Here is a 9,186-nt window from a genome sequence, read left to right as displayed (position 1 = left end):
TATGGTCAGATATGTGGATGGTTTTCCTAATATTGAACCATCCTTGCATTCCTGGTATAAATCCCATCTGATCATAATGAATAACCCTTGTGATCACTTGCTGGAGTCTTTTTGCTAGTATTCTATTAAAGACTTTTGCATCTATATTCATTAAGGACATTGGGCTATAGTTTTCTTTATCAGTTTTTGGTCTGTCTGGCTTTGAAATCAGTACCATATTTGTGTCATAAAAGGAATTTGGTAGAACTCCTTCTTTGCTTATTCTGTTGAAATGTTTGTATAATATTGGGATTAGTTGTTCTTTGAATGTTTGATAGATTTGACTTGTGAATCCATCAGGTACTGGAGGTTTTTTTCTTAGGGAGTTCTTTGGAGGCTTGTTCAATTTCTTTTTCTGATATGGGATTATTAAACTATTCTATTTCTTCTGTTAATCTAGGCAATTTATATTTTTGTAAATATTCATCCATATCACCTAGATTGCCATAGTTGTTGCCATGTAATTGGGGAAAATAGTTTTTAATGATTGCCTTAAATTACTCTTTATTAGAGGTGAGGTCTCTGTTTTCATCTTGTATACTTTTAATTTGATTTTCTTTCCTTTTTTAATTGCAATATTTTGTTTGTTTTATTTGTTTTTTTCAAAATACCAGCTTCTAGTCAGATTTATTAATTCAATAGTTCTTTTACTTTTGATTTTATTAATTTCTCCTTTAATTTTTAGGATCTCTAATTTAGTTTTCATTTGGGGATTTTTAATTTGTTCACTTTCAAGGTTTTTAATTTGCATGCTCATTCATTGACCTCTGCCCTCCCTAATTTGTTAATATATGAACTGAACTCAAGAATATAAATTTCCCTCTGTATATTGCTTTGGCTGCATCTCATAGATTTTGCAAATATGTCTCATCACCATTTTCTTCAGTGAAATTATTAATTGTTTCTATTATTTGTTCTTTAACCAATTTTGGAGAATGATATTATTTAATTTCCAATTAATTTTTGAGTTGCCTTTCCATGTACCCTTACTAATTATTATTTTATTGCATTATAATCTGAAAAGGTTACATTTATTATTTCTGCTCTTTTGCACTTGTTTGCTATGTTTTTATGCCCTAATACATGGTGAATCTTTGTGAATGTACCATGTGCTGCTGAAAAGAAGGTGTATTCCTTTTTTGTCCCTATTTATTTTTCTCCACATAACTATTAACTATAATTTTTCTAAGATTTCATTCACATCTCCCTTTCTTATTTATATTTTGGCTTGAATTATCTAGATCTGATAGAGGAAGGTTCAGGTTTCCAACTCCTATAGTTTTATTAGTTCCTCCTTCAACTCCAATAGTATCTCCTTTAGAAATTTGGGTGCTATACAATTTGGTGCATATATGTTGAGTACTGATATTTCCTCATTCTCTAGACTGCCTTTTATCAGGATATAATTACCTTCCCTATCTCTTTTCATTAGATTTATTGTTACTTTGGCTTTCTCAGATATAATGATTGCAAGTCCTGCCTTCTTTTTCTCATTTGAAACCCAATAGATTTGCTCCAGTCTTTGACCCTCATTCTGTTTTTGTCTGCCTGCCTCATGTGTGCTTCTTGTAGAAAACTTATGGTAGGTTTGGGGTTTCTTATCCACTCTGCTATTTGCTTTTGTTTTAGGGATGCATTCATCCCATTCATATTCAGAGTTATGATTACCAACTCTATATTCCCCAATATCCTCTACTACTTCTGCCCTTTCTTCTTTTGCCATTTCCTTTTAAACCAGTAGTTTGCTTTTAATCAGTCCCCCAATCCCTACCTTTATTTTACTTCCCTTTCCACCTCCTCCCTTTTTGTTCTCTTATTATTTTGGGGGTCTATTGAATTCCCTCCACCCTCTCTTTCCTTCCCTTTTTGTATTCCCCATCCCACACACCACCACCCCTGCTTAGTTTTTCCTTCTCATTTTCCCTGTAGGATAAGATAGAATTCGATACTCCTAGGAATCTAGATGCTCTTCCCTCTCAGAATGGATTCCACTGAGAGTAAGGTTTTAAAGTATTACCTTTTAGCATTTCTTATTATTATAATAGCATTCATCCCCTCCCTTTCCCATGTGCCTCTTTGTGTGATATAGATTGTCCTATTTCTCTTATTCTTGCAAATTTCTCTTGGTACCATCTTCTATTCCCATCCCCCATTTTTTTTACATATCATCTTAGACAACTTATTACCCCTATCTCTACCTATTACTGATTCTTCTAATTACTATAATAGTGAATATAATTTTTGAGATTACAAATAACATTTTCCATATATTAATATGAGCAACTTGATCTTATTGAAGTTTGTAAAGAAGGAAATTTAAATAAAAACAATTTTTTTTCTTTCCCCTCTCTTTGTTATTTACCTTTTCATATTTTTCTTGAATTTTGTGATTGGAAAGCAAACTTTCTGCTTCATTCTGGTATTTTCTTTATAAATACTTGGAAATCTTCTATTTTGTTGAATGCCCATACTTTCCCCTGGAAGCATATAGTCAGTTCTAATGGGTAGGTGATCCTTGGTTGAAGACCCAATTCTCTTGCCTTTCTAAATATCATATTCAAAGCCTTGCAGTCCTTTAGTGAGGAAGCTGCCAGATCTTGTATAATACTGATTGGTGCTCTTTGATATCTGAATTGTCTCTTTTTGGCTTCTTGTATAATTTTCTCCTTAGCTTGGAAGCTCTTGAATTTGACAATTATATTCCTGGGGTTTGTCTTTTGAGGATTTAGTGGAGAGGGTGTTGTTTAAACTCTTTCAATGTCTATTTTGCTCTCTTGTTCAAGAATATCAGGGCAGTTTTCTTGGATAATTTCTTATAGTATGATATCAAGATTTCTGTTTATTTCTGGGTTTTCAGGTAGACCAATGATTCTCAAATTGTCTCTTCAAGACTTGTTTTCATGATCAGCCATCTTCTCAGTGAGATATTTCATGTTTACTTCTATTTTGTCAGTCTTGACTTTGCTTTATTAATTCTTGCTGTTTTGCAAGATCATTAGCTTCCAGCGGCCTAATTCTGTTCTTTAAAGGCTGGTTTTCCACTATAATCTTTTGGTTTTCACTATAATCTTTTGATTTTTCCTTTTCAGCTTGGTCTATCCTGTTTTTCATGGCTTCTAGCTGTTTAATTGTGTTTTCTGATTTATTTATCATTTCATTTTATTTTGGGGCTTCTTTTTCCAATTGGGAGTTCCTGTCTTTTAGGCTATTATTTTCTTTTTGAATTATTTTTAACTTTTCTTGCCAAAATCCCTCCATTTTTCTCAAAATCTCAGATTTGAATTTTTCAAAAGTTTCTGGCCAATTTCCACTGGGGTAAGGGGGAAAAATTTGGATTCATTTGATTTTTTGCTCTCCTCTGCTGTGTCCTCTATAGTCTGGATTTTTTCTCCATAAAATTTATCTAGGGTCAAAGCCTTCTTCTTGATCTTCTTGGTGTTTGGAAGTTGTATTTCATGGGAACTGTTTGCCATTACTAAACTGGTTTTTCCTTCCCGTTCCAGTCAGGCTCTCTGTATATGGAGCTAAGGAGAGTGGTTTTTCCCTGAGGCCACCTCTCATGTCCACAGCTTCTACTATGTACTGCCCCACTCTGTGCTATCTCTGTGTCTAAGGTCTGAGCTCTTTGTCCTGCTAAGGTCTCAGGTCTGGCTGTTCTCAGGAGTAGGTCCCTGGGGGTCTTAGTCAGCTGCCAAGGATTTAGAGGTGCCCCTCACTCACCTGCTGATTCTATTGAGCAGGTTCTGACCCTGGCTCTGTAGGGGGCATAGAGGAGGGTTGATCAGCTCACATTTTGGTGGGAGCTATTTCCACCCCTTATAGTGTGGAAATGCCCAAATTCCAAGTACCTTCAGTGTTGTGCCCTACTGTAGAGACCCTTCATTCATCTGAATTTGGGTTTTTTGGCCTTTTGAGGTAGTCTATATTGGTAGGTGATGAGGAGAGGAAAAGTCCTACATCTAAACTGCAGCCATGTTAACGCAGAAGCCCTTATGTCCTTTAACAGATGAGTCTGATTCATTTTCTTAGTTCCATTTTATTTTGATTCTTAACAAAACAAGTCTTCTGTGGTTTTCTAAGAATAATTGTCAGATTCAGAGCAAAATTTCTATTCTTCCTGTGTCTCATTAACTGAAATAATCTTCTCCTTGTTTATTATTATCTTCTACAATCTATGTTAGCATCATCAATATGAAACAATTATATATAGTACTTTAAAGTTTGAAAAATGTTTTATATATATTATCTAATTTGAGCCTTATCATAATCCTCTGAGGTAATTACTACAGATGTTGCAAGTCTCAATTTTCAGATGAGGAAACTAAGGTACACAAAAATGAAGTGATCTACCTATAGTAAGACAAATAAAAGTTTCAGAAGTGGAATTTGAATACAGGTCTAGTCAGTATTTCTTAGTAACTATCTCAAGTTGATTTTTCCAGTTCCTGTTCAAAATTCCTCTAATTTCTTTTTCCCCACTATTTTGGCTTCATTATTATTATCATCTTTGTTAGTACCTTCATTATTATTTTATTATCTTGCCCTTATTATCATCTTCTTCATTAAGTTTCAGGTAGAAATTATTCTGATACAGTTGCTATATTTTGATTATTTTTTAGACTTAATATTCTACAAGCTATTGCATAGGTGGTGAAATAATAGATTTTAGTATTAAATAAAAGCATAAAAATGTGAGTTCATCTACTCTAGCATTACTCAAAGATGATCTTCACTTCACTTTTTACCCAAATAATTTTGATGTTTTCTATATTTTGAAAACATTTTTTTTAATTCCCAGGTAGCATAGGGATTATGAACATTCAGTTTAGGAGAGTCTATTGAAATATTGTTCTTCAGCTTTGTTTCTATGGGATGTCCAATTGGTTGCAAACAGTAAGTGTGTGATAAATAGTTCAATTCTAGCATTGGCTCCAAAGCATTTGAGGCAAATTATTGTACTACGTGTATTTCTCACCTATTGATTTGTGAAAGGTAATAAGCTGCTTATGAATACTTCTAGTTATCAGGGTATATCTTGTAAAATATTCGATAAGTACTAAATATTCACAACCTACTATGAAATGTTGCAGTTTTCTTCCATTGAATTCCCTAAATCTTGGTTCCTTAAGTATAATATATCTATAATTTCTGCTTTGAATGATCTCTGATCTTGATTTACTTTCATAAAGCTCTCCTTTACCACCAAATCCTTATGACTCAGCCTTTTGTTGGAGATCTCTTTTTAAACATGCTCTCTATTAAATTTGTATGAATGGGACCCTTGGATTCCCTTTTTGGGACATAGCTATTTATTCATCAGCAAATCTCTTTTAATTTTATTCAACAAATTTAATATGCACCTGTTTTCATCCTTTACAGTTGTTTAGCAAAGTGATATCTGCTTGTTCCAACAGTATTTCTATAGGTTTTTGACAAAGAATATGTGCTTTAAGAATACCTATCAATTTTTTACCTCTTTTTTTGGCTAATGAGTGTGAATCTTTTAATAGCATTTTAGGGTGATGGGCCCTAAACTGCAATAATATTATAAGGTCCTTTGTTAGGATACTTTCCAAATATGTTATGTTCTATTATATAGCTCTGAAAGTGTACATTAAGACTATTATTTCCAGACAAAAACATGTCTATGATTCCTACTACTTGGGAAACTGAGACTGGTAAATAACTTAGGCTGTGAAGTTCTGAGCTACAGTTTGACTAAAGTCATTTGGATGTCCACATTAAGCCTGGTACAATTGTGGTGAGAATGGAGTTTGCCTGACTACTTATACAGGAATAAACCAGCTCAGGCCAAGAATGAAAAAGTTCAAAACTACTGTGCCATTTATAAGTGGGGATAGGCTAGTGGGTGGCAATTACATATTCAGTCTGATCAAGATAGGGATATCAAGTCTCAAAATAAAGACTGTCATTGAAGGTTGCTGCATAGGTATAAATTGATTTAGATATTCCCCTTCCTTTCAGTACACAAGCAAATCTCACAATATTTAACCACATGCATCTGCATTATAACTTTATAACTAATGTGACTTTGTTAGAATAGAGCAAAATATTCACAGGAATTGTCTTCATCTGTTTATTCAGTGTGATCTTGAAAATCAAACTCAAAGCCTTCAGAATATATCTGTCCTTGCCTTTGAGAATTATATACTTATTGAGAGCAAAGAATATTTGTATATAATTAGAGAAAGATCCCACAGGATGAAATAACTTTTAATATAGTTTCCTGTGGAACCATATAGTTTGATGTCATGTATGTATGCCAAGCAATTAACATACTGTTTTCACTTGACTTCATCTTTAATTTGGAAGCCATACCAAGTTCTGCTTAGGAACTGGTCATGGATGACTAGACCCATAATAGAATTAAATTGTCTCTCAAGGGGAAAAAGATTCTACTTTTAATTTCAATTGTTCTTGGAATCATTGCATTGGTGTTTTGTTTTAAATAGAGAAGTTTTCCATTTGACATAAAATAATTTAACATTCTTATTATCCCTGGTTCCATTTAATATCTTTGTAGTATAGGAATAAGCGATATATACATAACAAAGTCAAGGATCTTGCTTTGTTTCCTTTTATTTATTAATGAGAAAGAAGAAATTATATTAAGTTTTCAGGCAGCTTATACAATAATTTTCAACAATATAATATACTTTTCTTTTCAAACCTAAAACTGTTAGGTGCATCCTCTATGATCAGTCAATATACTGTTTCTGATAAGTAAGAATATGTTATTTAACTGTTACAAGGTATAACTACTTTGGATAAAATATATGAACATATAATTGGACTACAGTTGGAGGGGTCACTGGATTAATATTTTGGTACTAGACATGTGATGATATTTTCTGGATTGGATCAGGATCATATTAGAAAAGAAGTTGGTCAAGGGTATTGCTAGTCATTGATGCTTCACTGAAGAGAGTTAGAGATAATAATCATAGATTTTAGATGGCCCAGAGACTTTTCACTTTTTCAGAGAAGCTAAAATTCCTATTACTTCACTTGATGAAACTTTTATGTTGGTTATTATGGTAATAATGTGAAAGTTTTCTATTTCTTATTGGTAAAACTTTAATTTTTATTCATTGAACTTCATGTGACCATGTAGGAGACCAGAAATTTTTTCCAGTCTTACAGTATTTAATTATTTTTTTAAAATTTAGCTTTCAAATATTTGTATCAGCTTTATAGCCTTTCAAGCTTAAGAACTCTAATCAATGCAATGGTCAGCTACAACCTCAAAGAACACATGATGGATATGCCACCTATCTCCTGATAAAGATGATAAGACAAGAAATTTTTCATGTCCTTCTTCCTTCAGGATTCTCTTTCTCCTCTTATACCTTGACTGCACATGTTTTTGTGGCACAGTGGATAAAACCTATTTGTATTTATACATACAAATACACATACAAATGCAAATATATAATTTGTATTTAAAAGCTTCCTAAAACACTTAGCTTCTGGAAGACCTTAAGACATCAGCTAATTTATCTTAGGTCTCAGTTTTCTCATCTGCAAAATGAGGAAAATAATAGTACCCACCTTACAGAATTATTATGAAAATTAAATCAGATAACACATGGAAAGCATTGTGTATGCCTTAAAATGCTAAGCAAATATTAACTCATTTTATTATAATTATTATTGATTTATGCTGAATTATTTATTCTGTTCTTTAAATTACTTATATTGTCAATTTTTTTTACTATTGTTTGCAATGACTGATTGAGAAAATCTAAAATTTAAGATATGTTTTGGTTTATGGCTTTATGGATTTCTTTCCATGTATTATGCCCACTCCCCACATGAAACTAGACAACTATGGCTTTTGAGTTTTGTTTTGTCTTGTTTTTAAACTAAATGTATCTGCTAGATATTGATGTAATCTTTCAGTGCCTTTTCACAGATCTTCAAATGCTTTCTCAAATCTCTTCTGCCATGGGAGTTTTTTATACTTGTTCATTGGAGGATTCCTTAATAATCCTGTATTTCCTACCTCTTCATGCAGGAAAAATTTGAAAATCATGGTGTGTGAAATAATGACCAAGAAATCTACAACTAAGGTGAGTAACTTCAAACATACATACACACACACACACACACACACACACACACACACACACACACACCACTATATTTCATGAATTAATAACTGAAAGCTTCCCAAATTAACAAGGACTTTCTTTGCACAATGGCAGTATCATAGCCAATGAAGTTTAACCAAGGTGTGATTATTGCTTATTGAAAACCAAATATACAAAGACAAAAGGCCAAGAAAAAAACTAGAAATTAAGCTAATCATCTTTTCAAAGAAACCCCAAAAGAAGGTTTCAGAAATGTCACAGTATAAAGAACCTAGAGTTAAGATCACACCAAACGTATCAGCTTCTATCATAAATGAGAAGAAAGGTAGGAAGACAATATTCTATGAAGCATTACATGAGATTTTAACCAAAAATAGTTTCCACTACAAAACTAAATATAGTTTTAATAAGGAAGAACAAAGACCTTATAAGGAGTGGGAAACTTTTAGCATTTCTGATGAAGAGCAAAATTGGGTACAAACTTTGAAATATAAATAAGGGCAGCATGTGGGAAAGTAAAGAGAGCTCTCGGGCAGGAAGACCTTAGTCTGAATTTGAGCTCAAATACTTACTAGCTTTATGACCAAACCCTGGCAAGACACTTTCCCTATATTTACCTCAATTACCTCAACTGTACAATGGAGATTAAAAAATAATACCTAATTTGCTGGGTTGTTATGAATATCAAATGAAATAATATTTGTGAAAAAGCACTTAGTACAATGTCTAGCACAAATCAATGTTGGCATTATACAAACGCTTACTCCATTTTCCCTTTTAGAAATACAGGAATGAAGAGAAATCTGGAAAGATAGCCTTTGAGAAATTAGAGTTGTATGCTGATGTGGTGCTAACATTCTGGTGGGGAAAAATAAATAATTCCTCCTTCATTACCCTAATATCTTCAAAAATATTGAAGGGATTAAATAAGAAAAAGAGAGGTACTAGTAGATAAAAAAAGTTTTATTCTTAAGATTTTTAGAGGATAAAAAAAAAACTAGTGTGCAAAAAAAATAAAAAGGTACCAAAACTT

At 32.7% G+C, this 9,186-nt stretch overlaps 1 pseudogene; it reads left to right on the top strand.

The window, feature by feature from the left end:
* Positions 1-8,249: 8,249 nt before the first annotated feature.
* On the top strand, positions 8,250-8,333 carry LOC130454845 (U4 spliceosomal RNA; annotated as a pseudogene).
* The last annotated feature ends 853 nt before the right edge of the window (positions 8,334-9,186 follow it).

Source organism: Monodelphis domestica, chromosome 5 (assembly GCF_027887165.1).
Source record: "Monodelphis domestica isolate mMonDom1 chromosome 5, mMonDom1.pri, whole genome shotgun sequence".
In the NCBI taxonomy this organism is placed as follows: Eukaryota; Metazoa; Chordata; class Mammalia; order Didelphimorphia; family Didelphidae; genus Monodelphis; species Monodelphis domestica.
This window is presented reverse-complemented; position numbering and strand designations above follow the sequence as displayed.